Here is a 19374-nt window from a genome sequence, read left to right on the forward strand (position 1 = left end):
CCACCCACCTTCCGGGGCCATTTTGTTAGGTGACCGACTATATGAAAGATCAGAGCTGACTCATTCCAGCTAATCCACCGACTACACTTATCACTCGTGTTTATAACCTAGTGTTGCAAATGGAGCACATTAGCAGACTGCAGGCTGTGCTAAGCAAGGAAGTACATACCAACGAAGAAATGCAAAGTGAAAAAGGAAATAAGCATTTATTAAGTACCTACTGTATGCCAAGCTCTTTACAAACAGTATCTCATTTCATCCTTATAACAATCCTGGAAGGCAAGGGCTATTATTACCCCCATTTTTCCTTTGAGGTTAAGTGCCTTGCCCAGAGCCCCTCGGCTCGGAAGGGTCTGAGGCTGGATTTGAACTCAAGTCTTCCTGACTCCAAGTTCAGTGCTCACACAGCGGTGCCCCCAGATGCCTTTAGAAGATGATAAGCTTGGCGCGCGGAGAGAGAACAAAGGACAGCTAGCGTTAATATTGCTGAAATCTGAGGAGAGAAAGCGGAAGGCTCTGCGCACTTTGGGACGACCTTTGGGAAGAACATGGGTGACAGTTGGCTAGGATGGACAGGCACGTGTGGGCCGTGGGTCACAGAGCCACTGGGGCTTTTGAGTTGCCTTGGAGTCCTCCGTCATCCCGCCACTGTGATCAATGGGTGGGAGGGAGGGAAAGCAGGAAAAGGGGGAGGGCTGAGAGAAGAAACAGGTGGAGGGGACAATTGTAGGAGCGAGGCTCCAGAGCGGGCATGAGTGGTGTGACCCAAAGCCCAGCCACAATGAGAGGCGAGCAAGACGGGAAAGGATGCCGCAGTAACCACAGCACCTTCCCTTCACTGGATGGTTCGTCTCCGCTCTACGCCGATTTACCCTGAAGGGGCAGGTGAAAGCTCCCCTAGGCAGAACTGTTGCAAACCTAGTTTTTAGATCACGAAAGAGCTCAGTAGAGACCTGGGTTCAAATTGCACTTCTGGCACTAGCACGACACGTAATCTCTCAAAGCTTCTCGATCTTTATCTATTAAATGAGGATGATAATGTGTCTACCACTGACCTCGTAAAGCCGCCAAGGGACTCGGAAAAGGCTAGTGTCTGTCAGTCTGCACAGCCTTTAACGCGCTGTCAAGCGTCGGCGGAGCCCTCTCGTCCCTGTTTTTCACATGGTTTCTTTAAGGGGATGGAATCTGGCCCGTATCAAAGGGACCGTAATTTTGGAATGCGATCCTCCAAATGAGAGCTTTTCACCACAGCCCAGATTTCCCTAAACGTTTGGCAAAGCCACAGACTCGTCAGTTTTCAATGACACAAGAGCAGAGTAACAGAATGTGGAAGACCCTCAGGTGCCATGTCTCCTCACCCTGTCTGAGGAGATGCGGCTCCGCAGCGTCAGTAACAGTTGCCCAGTTTTCACTTGGGGGAGGGGGAGCTTCCGACTGCCCAAAGCCGTGCACAGGGAGGCTGATCCCTTTTCCCCGTGACAGCCCTGCTGGAATACCTGAGTTTTCTCCAGGCTGCGACATGCCCTGTTCCTTGCAGGGTATAGTTTCTTTCCTCCTCACCACCCTTACTGGCCGGATCTGGACCCTGGACCGTTCTCTGAGTCAGCTCTGACCAGACTGTTCCAGGTGTCCGGGTGAGGCAGAATTTCCTGGTGATCCTTAGGAGAAAACACCTACACAAGCTACCATAGTAGTCTCTGTAGGACCTGTATGTATGTGCCTTTGGAGGTAGCAGAATGCAATGGGAAGAGTCACCTGGATTTGGAGTCACAGGGTGTGGGTTCAAATCCTCCCGTCTTCTACCCGTACAACCTTGGGAAGTCATATCTCCTTAGTTTCCTCACCTGTAATTCAATTCAAAGATAAAAACCATACTGTTCCTGAACTTGGGAAGCTTACAGTGGGGGGGTAGGGGGGAGGAGCTCCCATAAAGGAGAAAGCCCTAGATGTGCAGTCAGAGGAGATCCGGGTTTGAATCCCGCCTCTGACGTTCAGTATCCGTGAACTTGGGTAACTCACTTGTCTTCTCCACATTTCTGTTTTCTCATGAGAAAATCAGAGAGCTAGAATCAGGAAGAAGATTGAGAGATTCCAGCTCTGAATTTGTCATCCTATGATCTAGGATCTTCGTCTTGGTCTCCTCAAGCCTTTGTTAAGTGCCTACATTCACACAAGAAGGGGACAAACCCTGTGTGCCTATCTTTGGCCTGATTTGGGGGGATGGAGCTGCACACAGAACTTCAAGCTGGGAACCCGGTCCTATACAAGCAACAGGTCACTTTTGGGTGGCCTGCAAGTGTTAGGGGCTGTGCTGTTTTACACCAAGGGAGACAAAGGGGAATCAATTTAGAAAAGACAGACCTCAGATACCACCTTTAAATAGAATATTCATGAGCAGGTGATATCAAGGTAAAGTAGGGGTTGGTAGGATTTGATTGAACTCAGGACTTGTACTCAGGTAGTCATCAATCCCTCTAGATATATCTACCTCCATCCCACCATCCTCAGAGCAAAGGTGCCCCATCTAAGTAGTCTGCATCAGAAAGTTGGGTAATAGCTGGGTGGATGGAAAGAGGCATGATGGGTGGATTCATTCATGATATGTATGGGTGAATGATGGAAGAGGTGGATGACGATGATGATAGACTGATAGTATCTGGATAGTGGTGTGAGTGGTGGATAGATGGATGATAGAAGAATAGATGGACAGATGGATGGACGGATAAATAGCTGGATGTCATTTATCTATATCTTCAGTTTTCTAAATGATACAACCTGAAGAGAAAGAAAAGCCATGATCAGTAGTATTTCACAGTGCCTAATTCCCCAATCATAAACACCGAGAGTTCTTGGCTCCTGCTACAAGGATTCTTGTTCCTTGGTACAGTAAGTAGTGGAGGTAAGCATGGACCTGGAAAAGGAGACTCAGACCATCACCTCCGAAGAGAAATATAGCTTTAAACCAGTTTTCTTACCCTGGGATTTTCCTCAGTGGTTTTTAAATAAGTAAATGTTCCTGCAACCTCATGACTCTGATTGGTCCCAGGTTCTCTCAGCCCCTCCCTGCCATTGTCCTCTCCCTCCTCCAGTTGCCTTCAGCAGCCCCTTCCCCACGCCCTGGCATTGTCTATTTACTTGTGGAACCCTAAGTGAATGCTTGAGGACATTCTATTTATATCTTGAAGGATCTTAGCTAGGAAACTGTAAAATCATCTGGAATAAGCAAAGGGCTTTAAGGAGCCCACTCACTCTTAATGATGAGATTTTTCCAGATGAAGAAGCTTCTCTAATAGGCAGTGGGATAGGATCCAGACAATCACCTTCCATTTCAGTGGCTTCCCTCTGACTCAGGCTCACAGTGATGGGACAAATAGAAAGAGGTTGTCCCTCTGTCAGTTCAGTGTCTGGTCATCTGTCCTGCCTGGGTTTTTTTTTATCATCTTCCATCAGCCGACTTGTTTTTGGTTTCTCCTCCTAATTTTCCTGCTCCTGCATGTCAGGACTTATGATTGTCTTCTTGTGATTAGAAGGTTCTTTTTATCATGTTTCCTACATTCATGTTAATGGATTGTCCGAAGTTTTGGCCCCAAATATGTCATTATCACATGTCCCACATGTAATAGGCAGATAGCGGTGGTGTTTAGGCTTACATAGCATTGGCTCACTCTCTCAAGATGGGATTCCCAAGTAGAGGCTGGATGCCCATTTTCAGGATATGATGTCATAGAGGTTCTTTTCTTAGTACAGATTGGGTTCTGAGGTTCCGGGATTCTGTGCTGAGACAAAGGACAATTTCTAATGTGACTCTGTCTGTGGAAGCTTGAGAAAGCTTTGAAAAAACCTTCTTCCTGGGAGAGCAAAAAATCATCAGCTTTGATCCTTGAATGGATGGACAGAAAGCTTACTCCAAATCCTTTGGAAAATATACTCACCCCTTTGGAGAATGCAGTAAAGCCTCCCAAACTCAGTTCAATCAATGACTGTTCCATTTTGGCCTCTGTATCTTTCAGATCAAGCACAAAGTCTGTGGCACACAGTAGGTGCTTACTAAATGCTTGCTTGATGAAAGACTACATAATATAAGTATAAATACTGGGAAGTCCCAAGGAGGAAAGGCCATCATCAACTGTGTTCCATGATCAAGGAAAACTTCCTGGAAGGAAACGGCTGGTATAGTGGAAGGAGCCCTGGCTTTGGCACAAGCAGAGCTAGGTGGTCAGTGCTGAGCCAGGCCTCAGATGCCTCATCTCTAAAGTGAGGGGGATGGTCTGAGCTACCTCCAAGCCTCATTCTCACTCTAAAGATCTCTGTCCTATGATTCTAGGTGGCACCGGAGTCTTTAAAAGGTGGGTGGGGATTTAATAGGCAGAACAAGGTGTTCCAGGTGTAGGAGGCACTGTGAGGTGGTCATGGAAGCCAGAGATTCGTTTTGATGGCCCAGTACTGTGAGGTCATCAGCAAAAGGAGTAGAAATTCCCTCCACTAATTCCCATCAGCTGCTCTTCTGTCATTGATGGTCTTGCTGAGCTGCCTAGGGTATTAAGGGGGGACTTGCCCACCATCATACAGCCAATATGGCCAGAGCCAGCACCTGAACCCAGGTCATCCTGACTCCAAGGCTAGCCCTCTATACACTCGATCATGCTATCTCTCCAGATGGCTCCATGGGCTCCTCCAGACAGATGGCAAGGAAAGCTGTCTGCAGTCAGGGCTAATTCATAATTATTTACAAAGGGAATAGGAGTTAGATTCCAAATGAAATAGACAGCACATGCTAAACCAAGGAGTGGAAGAGTGCGTCCTAGGTGTCAATCTTTGGGACTGAAGAGGTTACATTGTCCCTGAATGTCAGGCTAAGAAGACTAGACTGGAAGGTGGGATAGGAGGGAGAGGGCACAATGGAGATGCTGCAGTAGTTGGAGCCAGTGGGCTTTGCTCTGTGTGACCCTGATGGGTTGCCGTGCCTCTCTGCCTCAGTTTCTTCCTCAGTACAATGAAGGAGCTGGATTAGTTGGAGTCTATAGTTGCTGCCAGTTCTAGGTCTAAGACTCTCTCTTAGGGAAACTCCCATTTGGATGGGATGTCCAACTTCCCTCATTTCTCCTTCCACGACTTCCCTCTGTGACTGTGATGTCCGTCATCCCCCCTGTTCCCCCCCCCCGCCTTAAAGTCCTTCTAGGAGATCTTCTAAGGGATCCCTCTGAAGATCCCTCTGAGATTCTCTGACATCAAGCATCAGCCACTGAGGCATTTGAGTGGACAAAGTCAGAATGAAGGCGGGAGGGAGAGGGCTTGAGACCTGGAAAAGGCCAGGTACCTGCTGTGCCTCTATGTGGCACCTGAATGTGTCCAAAGCTCTTTACAGACATGACCTCATTTAGTCCCCATGACAAATCTGTGGAGGAGGCACTACAAATGTGGTTAGCCGCATTTTACAAAAAGGGAAACTGAGACTCAGACAAGCAAAGTGACTCGCCCATAGTCACACAGCCAGTGGTTGGCCCAGGCAGGGTTTGAACCCACCACTTCCTGACTCCAGCTTGGCCACTTTGGGTCTTCAATAGATTAAACCTTTCCCTTCTTAATGTTGTCTACGTAAACGTTTTGCTTATTAAATTAATAGATCTTGCCAAACTTGGGAGTTTGAAGGGAGCTTTGTGGTCAGCTAGTCTGAGCTATGTCAGAAAGGAACCTTCAGTATGATACACAAGCAGTAGTCCAGCCTGTGCTTGAAGCCCTCTAACCATCTCTGGAGGCAGCCCTTCCCCTTCTGAACAGCTCTCGTTACGAAATTTGGCTGCTTTGTGCCTTCTCCACCATTCCTGGTGCTACCTCCTGGCGCCACACAGACACACAACAGCCCTTCAAAGACTCAAACTCAGCTCTTGGGTCTCCCTATGCCTTCTCTTCTGCAGGCTGACCATGTTCCATTCCTTTGACCAAATGTGAGTCTGAAGCCCAGCAACATCCTGGCCACCCTCCTCTGGAGGCTCTCTGCTTCTCGCTTTCACACTTACACCCTGGGTTCCCTGAACAGAACATGGAGGAAGTCCCCTACATGAACAAGATCCTACATCCAGACTCTCCCACCCTCCTAACCCTGTGAGTCAGTAACACAAGCATCACTGAGTAAGCACGTGAGGCTCAGAGCTATTGCTTATCTAAGACTCCAGGCCAGGATCTTGAAGTTCATGTCCCAGATGTTCTCCCCCATGCACTTTTGTATGCCCAGAGAGAGTCGGTTGTTATGGTAACGGGAATTTAGGCCCTCTGACCTCTTCAAAGGCTTGTTGGAAGAGCTTCAAAATTGGTGTCCCAGCTTCCAGTTTACCTTTGAGATCCATCCTTTATGCCAGTCAGATAAGTCAGATAAGGGGACTGAGGCAGAGACATGTTAAGTGACTTTCTCAGGGACCCACAGCTAATAGGTGTTTAAAACAGGATTCAGACTCAGGACTCCCAAGACCAGAACTCTCTCCACTTCACATCTCACTAACTGCCTCCGTGTGTATGGTTTTCCGGGCCCAATGACATCTTCTCATATTGATTGTTTTATGGAAACAAATGCACATACAGGCTTCTAATGAAAATGTCTGGACCATGCCTGACTGCCTCCATGATCGAGGACAGGAACTGGACCTAAGATTTCAGTGATTTAGGTAGGGGCTTTCTGCAGGAGGAAAGTCCCTTTCCCCATGCAGATTGACAAATCCTCTGCACACTGGCATCTTGGAGAGCTGCCCAGAATAGTGAGGATTCCAGTGACTAGCCTAAGCTCCCACAGCCATTACTCAGGCAAAGTTGGGCCTTCCCTCCATCCCCTTCATCACACAAATCTTCCAGAAAAAGACAGAACTCTCCCAGTACAAGGAGAGCACCTCCCCAGCACCTCATACAGAGTCTAGTGCATAGTAGGTGTTCAAGAGATGGCACTGACCAGCTGAAGTGAATGGCAGTCTCTGCCTCGGTACATCACCGTAGGTCTCACCTCAGGTGTTTGAAGCAAGTTCAGAGGATACCAGAGCTAAAAAGTAGCCTCGAGATCACCTGGTTCATCCCTCTGACTTTACAGAGAAGGCCAGGAAAAGGCCTTGTGCGAAATCCCCTGGCTGCAGAGGGGCAGGCAGGCCTCGGGTTTGACCTGGCTCCCCACACTCCAGATCAGTGCTCTTTCCTTTGGGATCTCTGAATGTCTTTTCCTGGCCCAGGGGCAGCCATCCGCACATCTGGATGCTGGCCACCTTCACACAGCCCCCGGCTGCGGCTCTCACCAGTGGACATTTCCCATGCTTCCTGGTTGCATCCAAGTCGGAAATACCACAAGAATGGCGTTTCTAGTCCTATTTCCTTCTCTTATACCAGCCAAGGACCAAAACAAGCCTTCAGGAAACGTCCCCACAGCGTCCCCAAATCCCAGAAGGCCTTGTCATTGGCACCCCTGCTCCTTCCCTGCTGGGACCCAGCCCCTGGCGCTGCTGGCCTTGGGGAAGGCCTGTTCCACACTGGGTCTCCCTCCCAGCCCGCCGCCCTTTGCCCCAAGCTTCAAACCCTCCTTTTTGCTTGTCTGTCTTTCCCACCCATTTTATTTACCAAGCTGCAAAATTGTCCTGTGATTTGTGGTCACACAACCCGAGCCAAGGGAACAGTTCCCATTAAATTGACCAACAGCTCACACACGCCCAAGAAATACTGTTAGATGTCTTATTTTGTTCCAAGGGAGGGAAGTCGACTTTCCTCCCTCCCTGCCCCCCCACCCCAAAGCCAACTCCCCCCCGAAGCCCTCCGCACCTGCGTCTGAGGCAGCCTGAACCTGCTGGCCCTCTGGGCTGGGACCTGCTTTCTCAGGAACGCCTTGGTTGTGGCTTCTCTGCTGGCTCCCACTCCCGAGAGTTTGTGGCTTCTCTCATACCAGACCAGTGAGTGGGGGTTTTGTATGCACGGCTGGGAAAAGGTTTTTCTGGGCCACTGCCTTCTTCCTGAAGGCAGGTGACAGCAGGAACCTGACTGCTGTTTGTACACGGCCTCCCTCCGCCCTGGAATGAACCCCTCCTCAGATGGACCAAAACCCCTTTTCTCTTTAAAGTTTCAGCTCCAGGACTACCCCCTCCAAGAAGCCTTCCATGATTTCCTCCCCCTTCCATTCCATAGGATCCTCTATTAAGAGCAGGAAGAAAACTCAAAGCCTGTCTAGTCTAGCCTTCTCAATTTATGGAAGAGGAAATCTAGGCCCTATAAGGTTAAATTACTTGGCAAAGGCCACGCAGGTAATAAGTGATGTGCTGGGATGGACAGGGGTGGAGAGGGTGCAATCTGCACCATCGGAGGGTCCTACTTGTGTTCAAGAAATCACAGAACTCCTGGAAGATCTGAGCAGGTGTTGTCTCCCACTGCCCCTGCCCCCAGGAGATAGAAGTCCCCAGAGGGCAGTCAGCGTTCCCTGAGCACCCAGCACACAGTAGGTGTTTGCTAAATAATTGCCTCCTTAAATTGCATTGTCTTTCATGGTTTCTGGCCCCTTCCAGACTCACTGGACCAACGCTAGCTGCCAGGGCTGCTTGGGCTTGGGGAGAAGCCCCATTCAGGGCTCCATGTTCTCAGCATGAGACAAGCAGAGAGCAGGGTCAGGTTGACCACTGCTCAGCAGGGCCACTGGGGGCATCAGGACTGAGGCTAGGAAATGGATGGGCTCAGCCCAGCACCAAAGGACTGCGCAGCACGTGCAAGAAGTGCTGGCCTGCAGGGAAGACTTCCTGGCTTCCAGGCTGCTCTGAGCTGCTCCATCCCCAGACAGAGCCTGCTGTTTTTAAAGGCCTGATTATAATAGCCCCGGGCCCCTAACCAGAATCTGTCCTACGTGGTTAGCTCGCCTCCTTCCACCGAGATCTTCTCTATCTCCACTTTACCTTGTGTTCACATGACTGCTGGCCTGTCTTCCCCTTTTCTCTTCATCTTTCTTTGTATCGCTAGCACTTCCTAGTGCGCAGTAGGCACCTAATCATTGGACTTGGCTTGAGGAAGCAGCTAGAGCATGAAGTGCGAGCTCCAGAATCACAATGTGGGAAGAACCCTGGACATGAGATGGGAAGCCATGGGACTGAGTCTTGGCTGAAGGGTCCAGGACGAGCCCTTTGCCCTCTCTGGGTTTCCATTCCCACATTTGCCAAACAAGGCCTCTCTCACCTCTAAATCTGGGGGCCTGTGAAACTTCAGATCATTTCAGCCCCAGCAATCTAAGGTCCTCTTAATGATCTCCACAGGCCGAGAAGAAGGGGAGCCTTGTGAGGACAGGAATGAGCTCAAGCTGCTTTGGGTCTCTGGCACCTCATCCAGCACACTGAAGATAGTAGGCACTTCAGTGATGATGCCAGACCAAATAGGGAATGTTGTATTCAACTCCGAGCATCGCTTTTCAGGAAGGATATTGACAAGCCTGAGGGTGTCCAGAGAAGGAATACCAGGGTGATCCCTTTAAGAAACTGGGAATGTTTACCCTGAAGAAGAGAAGGTTCAGGGGTGGCCAGAGCTGTCTTCAGATATGTCCAGGGCTGTCACATGGAAGAGGGATTAGATTTGATGTTAGGAAAATCTCCCTCACAATTAAAGCTGTCTCAAAGTGGAGTGGGCTATCTCAGGAGGAGGAGATGGGACATCTCAGGAGGAATGGGTGGGACATCTCAAGAGGAGAGGTGGAACATCTCAGGAGGAGGTGTGGGCTATCTCAGGTGAAAGGGGTGGGCTCCACCTACCACAGGCCTCAAGAAAAAGTTGGATGACCACATGTCAGAGAGGCACAGGTTGAACCAGATGGCCTGTGGGGTCCCTTCCAGCTCTTGAGTTCTCTCATTCCATGATTCCTAAGGCCTCTTCCAGCTCTCACAGCCTATAATCCTTTGATCTCTAAGGTCTCCTTCCAACTCTCTAATCCTAAATCAGTCAGGCCAGCCTGATGTTCCTTGGCAGGCCAGTACTCCTTCTACCCAAACTCCAGGATGGGACAGGGGTCAAGATCCTCAGGAAGGTCCCTCACAGCTAAATGTTCTTACTTTCCTTGCTAATAGAATAAAATCATAGTTTTTGCTTACTGAGCCAAAACGATTTGCCAAAGCATGGTAATTGGGTGGGGGGAGCTTAGCAAAGACTCATTCCTCGCACCCTGGCAGGGCAGCCTCCTAGAGCCCAGCACATCCTGGGTTCTCATTAGAAAGACTAATGAGCCCCTGACTCCAGGGGGATGGCCACATGTCAGCTGGGAGCCTCCCACCTTGCGTTTCAGACTCAGCATGGTGGCTGCTCAGCTCTTGGGAGGGGGCCATGCCTGACCCTCATTACAAAAGGGAACAAAGGGCAGAGTCTGGGTCTGGGACGCTGGTGGAGCCAGGCCACTTGCCGAGGACGCAGCCGGCCTGTGAGCGCCTGCTTGGGTCTTAATGACCTGGCACGTTGAGGAAGCCAGCACAGCTCGTTAAGCCGGTGATGGGGCTTAGCAGACCAGCAGGTGGCCAGGCTGTACTGCCTGGGACCTGGGGGAGTGTAAGCATCTAGTGAGACGTCAGACAGGGGCTTTGCCAGCATGACTGGAGGGTCACGGCAGGGGGCAGCTGCTATCCTTGTAGCTGAGGTGGCCAGCATCCCAGGTCAGGCTGGGAGGAAGCTGATAACTCTCTGGGGCATGAGATAAGCCCCTAAGGGCCGTGATTTCCCAGCCCGCAGGAGCCTGAGAAGGAAGTCCTCCCATGTGCGCCGTCCCCTCTGGGACCACCTTCAGTGGACTCTTCCTCTCTCTCTCATTAGAGCGTCACGTCCTCGAGGGCAGGGCCTGGTTTTTGCCCCTTTTGTCTATATCCGACACAACACAGTGCCTGATATACAGTAATCGCTTAATAAATGCTCCAGCCCATGAGAAGCAGGGGAAAGGCTACCGGCCTCAGAGACAGGACAGCTGGGCCTCGTCAAACCAGAACAGCAAGGAAGACCATGACGATGACAACATTTATATGATACCTACTGTATGCCAGGTGCCATGCTAAGTGCTTTACAAATATCGTTTATCTTCACAACAACCCTGCTATTGTCTCCATTCTGGAGATGAGGACCCGTAGGCAGGCAGAGGGTAAGTAACTTCCCCGGGTCACATGGCTAGTAGGTGTCTGAAGCTGGATTTGAACTCAGGTCTTCCTGATTCTGGGCCCAGCACTCTGTGTACCACGGCACCACCACCCCTATCCCTTCTGATAGTGTCTCTGCCCCCCTCAGATGGATGACCTTAGCAAGCCGCTGATCTCCCTGGAGCTCCCCAGGTCTATTTCATCTATGACACAGGAGGTTTCGAGTTAGTGCTGTCTATCGATAATAAATCATTAAATATTTATTCAATGCCTGCTGTGCCAGGAGCTGGGATGCAAAGACAAAAAGCAAGAGGGCCCCCCCCCAGGAAGCTTACATTTTATGCCATGGACAGAAAAGGCAGACACAGGATGTATATAAGATAAAATAGCGGGGTGGGGGCGTAACACTTGAGGGAGTCAGGAGAAGCGTTTTAAAGGGAGTGAGGCGCCCGTGAGCTTGAAGCTGCAAAGGGCCCAGGGCTCCAGGAGTCAGCGGTGAAGAGGGGGAGCATCCCATGCAGAACCGGTGCCCTAGGGAAAGGTGCGGAGGCAGGAAGCCAAGGGTCGTCCGGGAGGAAGAGCAAGAAGTCCCCTTGTATGCCATGTGCTGAGGTCAGTCCTGCGCAGGAACGGAGTTGGGGTCTTGAGAGGCTGAAGTCACCTTCCCCTCGTGTCCTGGGGCAGGAGGGAGCAGCCAAGCTCCCTGAGTAGGGGGGTCCCTGCCAGCTCTGGTGTTCAGCACAGCCTCGGCAGAAGTAGGGTCAATATGGCACCCGGGGCACATACAGCCCTTATTGTCAAAGGGAGTGATGGGAAGGGGGGACTTCCCAGCTGGAAGGAGGAAAGCCCGTGGGGCTCTGGGGTGCAGCCTGCAGGAGGGTGGAAGACAAAACAAGGCTCCCTAATGGATCAAAGCCTATGGAACAGCGTGGCGAGTCAGGAGGTGTGCCCCCCACCCCTTCGCGGGAGGGCTCGGCAAAGACCGCATGACCATTTCTACTCAAGTACAAGGACTGTGAGGCCTCTGCAGTCCTTCTGACCCTCAAGATTCTGTGATTCGGCGCCCTAGTGCCGCTGGTGGCACAGGAGTCAGAGCCCCGGGCCTGGAATGGGGAGACCCGAGTTCAAATCCAGCCTCGGATGCCTACTAGCTGTTTGACCTTGGGCAAGTCGCATAACGGCTATTTGCCTCAGTTTCCTCAACTACGTTTTTACAAAATGGAGGTAATCAAAGCACCTGCCACACAGAGCTGTCCTGAGGACAAATGGAGATGAAGTTTGTAGAGTGCATTGCAAACCTTCACGCGCTACACAAGTGCTAGTTATTACTACTACCACCGCCTCCACCGCCACCGCCACCACCCCCGCCCCCACCGCCCCCACCGCCACCACCGCCGCCACCACCGCCACCACCACTACCACTACACTACCACTACCGCTACTACTACTACATCAACTGGCACTTATACTACCCCTATCTAAAACCGAGGCACGAAATCATATTTGCTTCAATTCCCCCGCTCGACTGTGCAGACCTAACGAAGGGAACCCACACAACACACATTCCCATTCCCACCCCCACCGCCGCGCAGTCCCGGGCTCATTCTGTCGTCTCTCTCCTCTGTGCGGCTTCCAGTACTCAAGCCCTTTGCGAGTTCATTAGGATACAGGCGCCGAGAGAGAAGTCGGTCTCTCCGACCTCCGCCAGGCTGCCTGCCGGTTTTCCCAGGAGATCTTGCCACCCCAAAGTAGCTTCCATCGGGTTTATCTAACACAGAGTTACTGAGCTCGGTGCTTTCTGCTGATCCACTTTTCTATTTTTAGACAGTACCAAATAGTTTTGAGGATCCCTAATGAACAATAGAATTCGAGATCTGGTGATGCTAGGCCCCCTTCATTCTCACTCATTTGCCTTGAGATTCTAGACTCTTTGTTCTTTTTTCCCCCTGAGGCAATCAGGGTTAAGTGACTTGTCCAGGGTCACACAGCTAGTATCTGAGGTCACATTTGAACTCAGGGCCACCTGTGACTCTAGGGCCAGTCAGTGCTATATTTACCTCACCACCTAGCTACCCCAACTTCAAATGAATTGTGATTTTTTTTAAGTCTAGCTCTATCCAATGGCAAGTGACTGGCATAACATTAAATCTGTAAATTAACTTAGGTAGTATTGTCGTTTATCATATTGGTGCTGCCCAACCATGAGCACTTAATATCCCTCCAGTTGTTGCCTGCCACATAAAACGTGCTTAATAAATGCCTGTTGACTGACTGGCCATTTCTGAGACTCATCACAGGCACATGTTGATACATTTCCTCTTCTCCCTACCCATCTTCCAGGGAAGGGAGCGTCCACACCACCTTGACCTCACGCTCCTTTCTGTGGCTGCCCTTGCTCTCTTCCCAGTTCTCAGAGGCATCTCGGAGTCTTTTTTCTCTCACCCTCCATATCTAGCAGTTGTTACATACTGTCCACAATACTTCCATGACGTCTTAGGCATCCATCCTCTCTCTCCTTCTCCTTTTCTCTAGTCTCTGTGCCCTGTGCCCTGGGTTGGAATGGATTCCTCTCCCATCCCCATCTGCTGATGTCCCCTCCTTTATTCCAGAGCCACCTCAGGAGTTCGCCACTCCACACTGCATGCCCATGTCCCTCTCTATACACCAGGTGAAAGTGGCCTCCCCCTCTTTGAATATTCGCCCCCATTTCCCTTTGTCCTCATCTGAATCTCCCTTATTATCCTAGGTGTTTTCACTCTTCTCCCTCCCGTTAAATCTTTGAGATAAGGTCTGTTTTTCATTCACTTCTGCACTCCCAGAACCTTGCCTGCAGTAGCCACTTAATACATGTCTGTTGAAATGATGCCTCACTCGTGAGTCCAGTCCTTTTGGTCCTCCATCACATTTTCTATTTTCCAATGGCACCTGAAAGTCCATTCATATCACTGAAGGACAGATGTATTTCCACCATTTTTAATTTATACTTAGAAACACCATTTAAATTTATGTGATCAGATGATGTAGAGTATGTGTGGCTGTTCTTTAGTGAAGAACTCACCCTGGAGAAGCCTGTGGGGGTTTACACTCTGTGTGGGGAGAGACTCCCCAGATACCCCCTTGCTCCCACAGGCTCTCCCGGCTCCAGGTCCTTTGAGAATGGTGAGGGCGGAAGAAGCCAAGTCAGCTCCCTCTCATCTCTTGGGCCTGGGAAATCCAGTTTAAAGGGAAGCAGAACCCGACTAGACAACACTAGGATTCATGATTGTATCTGAACTTTCCAGCCCTGAGGCAAAATTTTGGTGTGCTACCATTATCCTTTCTACCTGAAAACCATTCCACTCTGATCTTGGTTTGGCCGTTGAGGCCCTTCCTCCCCTGGCTCCAGCCGGTCTCCCCAGTCTTGTTGGACTCGCTTTCTTTCCTGCCCTCTGAGGTCCAGCCAAACTGGCTTTCTCACTGCCCCCCATAACATGCCATCTCTTCCCTCCATGCCTTTGCTTAGGCCTGGAGCACACACCTGAGTCCACACCCTCCTTCCCTTGGAATCTCTCACGTCCTCCAAAGCCCATCTCTAGGCCTCCCTTCCCACAATGCTCTCGCTGATCCACTCTGTGGGTGGTATATCTCAATATTACCTTGTATTTGCATTTTTGTTCTGTATAGGCTTGTGCATCATTCCATCTGGGCTTACCTCTGGGCTCAGAGGGATCCCCTCTGATAGACTGCAGCTCCCTGAGGACAGGACCATTTTCACTTTGTTCTGTATTCTCAGGGCCCAGCCTAGCACTGGCACACATACAGCAGTTGTCTAAAAGTTGTCTGTATCTTAACCCTGCCCATCTGCCCATTTACAGACAATACCTGGTCCTAGGAAACGTGCCTTGATCATTCAGCCTGGTAGCCTCCCTCCTTCATGGTGTGAGCTGTATGTCCAACCTCATGGCTCATGGAGATCTTTTTGTGACTGCCTCCCAGAGTGGAGGTGGGTCAGGGAACAAGATTCACTGATTGGATGATTGACATGGCTCCTGATCAGCCTCATGAAGGAGGAACACATGAGCACCAAGTAGCCAAGAAGGAGGGAACAGGAACGGAGTCCCCCAGCCCTTTGTCCAGAGAACCAGACAGACAAGGCAGAGCACAAGATCCGAGCAGGACAGGCTCAGAGTCTAAGACATCGAACCATCCAGGAGGGACCAAGCAGAGAGCCGGCTCTAGATGCGGGCCATGGAAGAAGGCATAGGGACAGCCTCCCAGGTTCAACATAGAGGGATGGGTCTCTGCCAATGGTCCTTGAGGGTCATAATGGTCAATGCCTTGAGGGGCAGTCACAGGACCGAAGGACTTAGAGCCAGAAGGGCCCCCCCTCACTTTGCAGATGAGGAAACTAAGACCCAGAGGGAAGAAGCAACTTGTCCAGGTTCTCACAGGCAGTAAAACATGGAGCAGGATTCAAACCCAGGTCTTTGGACTCTTCCTTTGTCAGGGCCAATTTCACGGTTCTTTTGTTGGTCACCACAGTGACACAAAGCAGAGGGGCTAGGCTCACCTAACTCCTGTGGAAACAGTTCTGAATAGGGTGTAGGGATAGGAGACAACAGACAGCCAAAGAGAGAGGTGAGCCTGGGGTCAATGTGAGCCCCTGCAAGAGCCTGCCTTGCCCCACCTCCCTCCCCCCCATCTGTCATGGCACGTACATTCTGCCTTGTTTCGCTGTTCATCATGTCCTTTCTCGATAGAATGGAAAGTCCTTGAAGGCAGGGACTGTTTCATGATCGCCATGTCTCCCCACTGCCCAGCAGTCAGCAGGTGCCTAATAAATGCTTCCTCTTTCCCTATCATCTCGCCTGCTAACCGTATACTTGAGCTCAGGAGCCGCATTTTAGTCACCTCTGTATCTACCTCAGCATGGAGTGCAAAGCACGGTGTTCAGGTGAACTAGATTAAACCAAATTGATTTGGAAGCAATTTGCAGGGCTGTACTTGGGAGGGGGCACTGGCCCCGGGCAGCTGGACTCTCGATGGAGCCTCCAGAAAGGGCATGGGATGCCTTGGGAGGGGGAGGGAAGACCGAACAGGGCTTGGGTACTTGGTAAAGACACTCCTTCTCCAGGTGCGAGTCACATCAGAGAGGCATCAAGACCTGGTCATCTCTGATGTTCTGACTGCCATAACGATGGAGCTTTAAGGTTTACCTTTGCCCATATTAGCTCATATGACCCTCCTGGCAGCTCAGTGCTGTTATTATCTCCCACTTTGCAAGTGAGGAAACTGAGGCAGGCAGCCATGAAGTGACTTGCCCAGGTCATACAACCAGTGTCTGAGAAGAGATTTGAACTCAGGTCTCCTGCCTCCAGGTCCTGAGTTCTGTGTCTTGTAGTGCCCCCTGGCTGCCAGAAGTTGCCAAGAGACAAAATTGGGAGTGACAGAAAGAAAAGGGTCCTGCTAATTGCTGAAGTAGAATGGGAAGCAGTAGCCAGTTCTGCAGAGCAGAGGTCCTTCAGTAAAGGCTGGATAGCCGCTTTGGGGTGGGGTGGAGTGTCCCATGGCTTGGGAGGTCATAACCAGCTTTGAGATTCTGAGATACTGTCACTCTGAGAGAGGGACATTCCTCAAGGAGAGAAGATCTTTGGAACCCGCTTAGGGCATCCCAGCCCCAGCATTCCCAACGCCAGAGAACCCCTATCACCCTGAAGACACCACAGCACAGGCCGGGGACCCCCAGACTCTAAGTATCACATTGGACTGAAAAGGGAAAAGCCCCCTCTTTTGTCCCTTCAGTATAAAACCCTGGCTATTTAAAGCAAGGAAGTAAGACCAGGTTTCCGCTGGCACTCGTCGTCCCCTCCCAGGTGAGGAGGGAGCTGGGCACTGTTTGCTCAAGCCTTTGCAGCTTGCTCTAGTTTTCTCAGCTGGCCCATCTCTGGCTGGAGAACAGGCCTGGTCTGTTCCACCTTCCTCCCCAGAACCCCAGGCTACAATCCTCCAGCCCACACCTTGTTCCCTGAAAACATGAGGCAGACACTGACTGACATAGGAATAGGCCAGAAGGGGACCAGCTTCGGAGGATGGGAATGGGGCAGAAGAGCAGAGACGCAGGGAGGGGAGAGTGGGAGGGAAAGGGCCTTCTCCCAGCCTAAAAAAGCATGTTCACACTTCAAGGGCCAGGAAGGAAAAAATTCTTAAATATTAATGAGAAGGGAAGAATCCCCCGGTATGAATCTAAAGGAACCCAGCGCAGGTACCAGGGCAGGTTCTGCTCATAACCCTTTGCCTTCCCATCTGTGCATCAATGAAGGAAACCCACAGTATGTAAGGAGGAGGGGAGGGAGGGAACAGTCAAGGGTTTATGAAGGATGGGGATTGTGTCCCAGTCTTGGCACCTTCCTGTCTTTCCCATTGCCTGGGCACATCTCCTCCTTTTCCTGGAAGAAGCCTGGAGGCTGTGGCCGGGGAAGGGGAGGGGGCAGAAGGGATAAAGACACCCCACTGGACATCCGATTGGCATTCCAGACTCATTCTGGTTAAACCTGGTTAAACCCACACCTCTCATAAGCTTCCCTCTAGGAGTGCACAATCTCAGTCATCCTTGGCTCTTCCTTCTCCCTCACCCCACACATCCAACTAGTTGCTAAGTCTTAATGATTCTAACTCCAGACCATCTCTTAAATCCGCCCACCCCACTCCACCACTTACCTGGCCACCAACCTAGTTAAGACTCTCATTTTCTGTTGTCTAGACTAGTTTAATAACCCCCTCATTGGTCTCCAAATTTCTGTCAAACTGACTTTCCTAAAGTGCAAGTCTGACCAGCCACTCCCTACAAAACAAACTCTGGGAACAAATACAAAAACCTTTGTTTGGTTTTTAAAGCCCCTCACAACCTGACCCCTTCTTCCCTTTCCAGTCTTAGTACACTTTACCATTCTTTGTGTCCTCCGTAACCCGGCAGCCCTGGCCCTCTTGCTAATGCCCTCGTGAAGCTCCAGCTCCCAGCTCTTCCACTTTTCACCAGCTGTGCACCAGGGCCTGGAATGCTCACTGGCTTCCTTCAAGACAGCTCAAGTCTCACAGGACACCTTTCCCAGTCCCTCTCTCGCTGCTGATATCTCCCCTCTAAGATCTTCTCCCGTTTACACTGTATGTATCTTATATGGATATCACTGTTGCTGTGTTGTTTCCTCCGTGAAAACATGATCCCTCTGAGGTCAGGGACCATCTTTCTGCCTTTCTTTGCATGCTCGTCACTTAGCACACTGCCTGACACAAAGGGACCCACTGTTAAAAGACCTAAGTGCCAAAGAGAGTGAAGGCAGGAGAGTCACTAAAGTCCATCAAATGGGGACAGGAGGTGCCATGGTCAGATCGATGCTTTAGGAAGAGCACTTGGCAGCTTAACCGGGAATGAGTCCAAGTCAGGAAAGAACTGATTCTGGGAGTCTAAATAAGAGGTTGTTAGGGCCTGAACTAGACAGATCGTTGCATGAGTTGAGGCAAGGAGTCAGATGGAAGAGATGCCATGGAGTGAGTATGGGTGCGCAGGTGGAGGAGGAATGAGGAGTCCACCTTGATGACTGGAAGGGTGGTGGTGCTCTTGATGGTCAGTGGGAAGTTTGGAAGGAGTGAGGGTTTTGGAGATAATGACTTCTGGTTTGGACGTGTTGGGTTTAAGATGTTTCTAGGACATACAGCTTGGAATGTCTGCCTATTGGCAGTTGGTGATAAGGGACCGAAGCTCAGAAGGAAACAGTCATGTACATAGAGATGATCACGGAACCAATGGCAGCTGGTGAGATCAGAGAGCAGAGAGAGAAAGGAAGTGGGTTCCCAGGACAAAGTCCTGTGCCCCAGTGGGTCTGACGTGGATAACGAACCAACAGAGGCTGAGAAGGAACAGGAAGTCACCCAAGTAGAAGGGGAACCAAGAGAAAGCTTTGCCATGAGAGAAAAGAAGAGAGGGGATCCAGGAGGGGTAGCCAACAGTTAGATGCTGTGGAGAGGTCCAGAAGGATGAAGATCAGAGAGATTTGGCAATGAAGAAATCACTGGTAACTTTGGAATAGCCTTTTAAGTTCAGATGAGGTTGGGGACTTTAGAGGAGAAGAGAGTGAGCGAAAGTGGGGGTACTGGGTATAAATGACTTTTTCAAGGAGGGTGGCTGAGAAAATGAGGAGAGGTCTAAGATGACAGCTAGCAGGGATAATAGAAGGCAGTGAGGATTTTTTGAGAATAGGAGAGACTTGGATGTGTTTGTAGGCAACAGGGAAAG

General features: G+C 50.5%; 1 protein-coding gene across 1 annotated transcript in view; it reads left to right on the top strand.

Annotated features, from left to right (window-relative positions):
* The window catches only part of SNED1 (sushi, nidogen and EGF like domains 1), a 102092-nt gene that overhangs the window by 22570 nt on the left and 60148 nt on the right, over positions 1 to 19374 (top strand). The window lies entirely within an intron of this gene.

This window comes from Trichosurus vulpecula, chromosome 4, assembly GCF_011100635.1.
Source record: "Trichosurus vulpecula isolate mTriVul1 chromosome 4, mTriVul1.pri, whole genome shotgun sequence".
Classification (NCBI taxonomy): Eukaryota; Metazoa; Chordata; class Mammalia; order Diprotodontia; family Phalangeridae; genus Trichosurus; species Trichosurus vulpecula.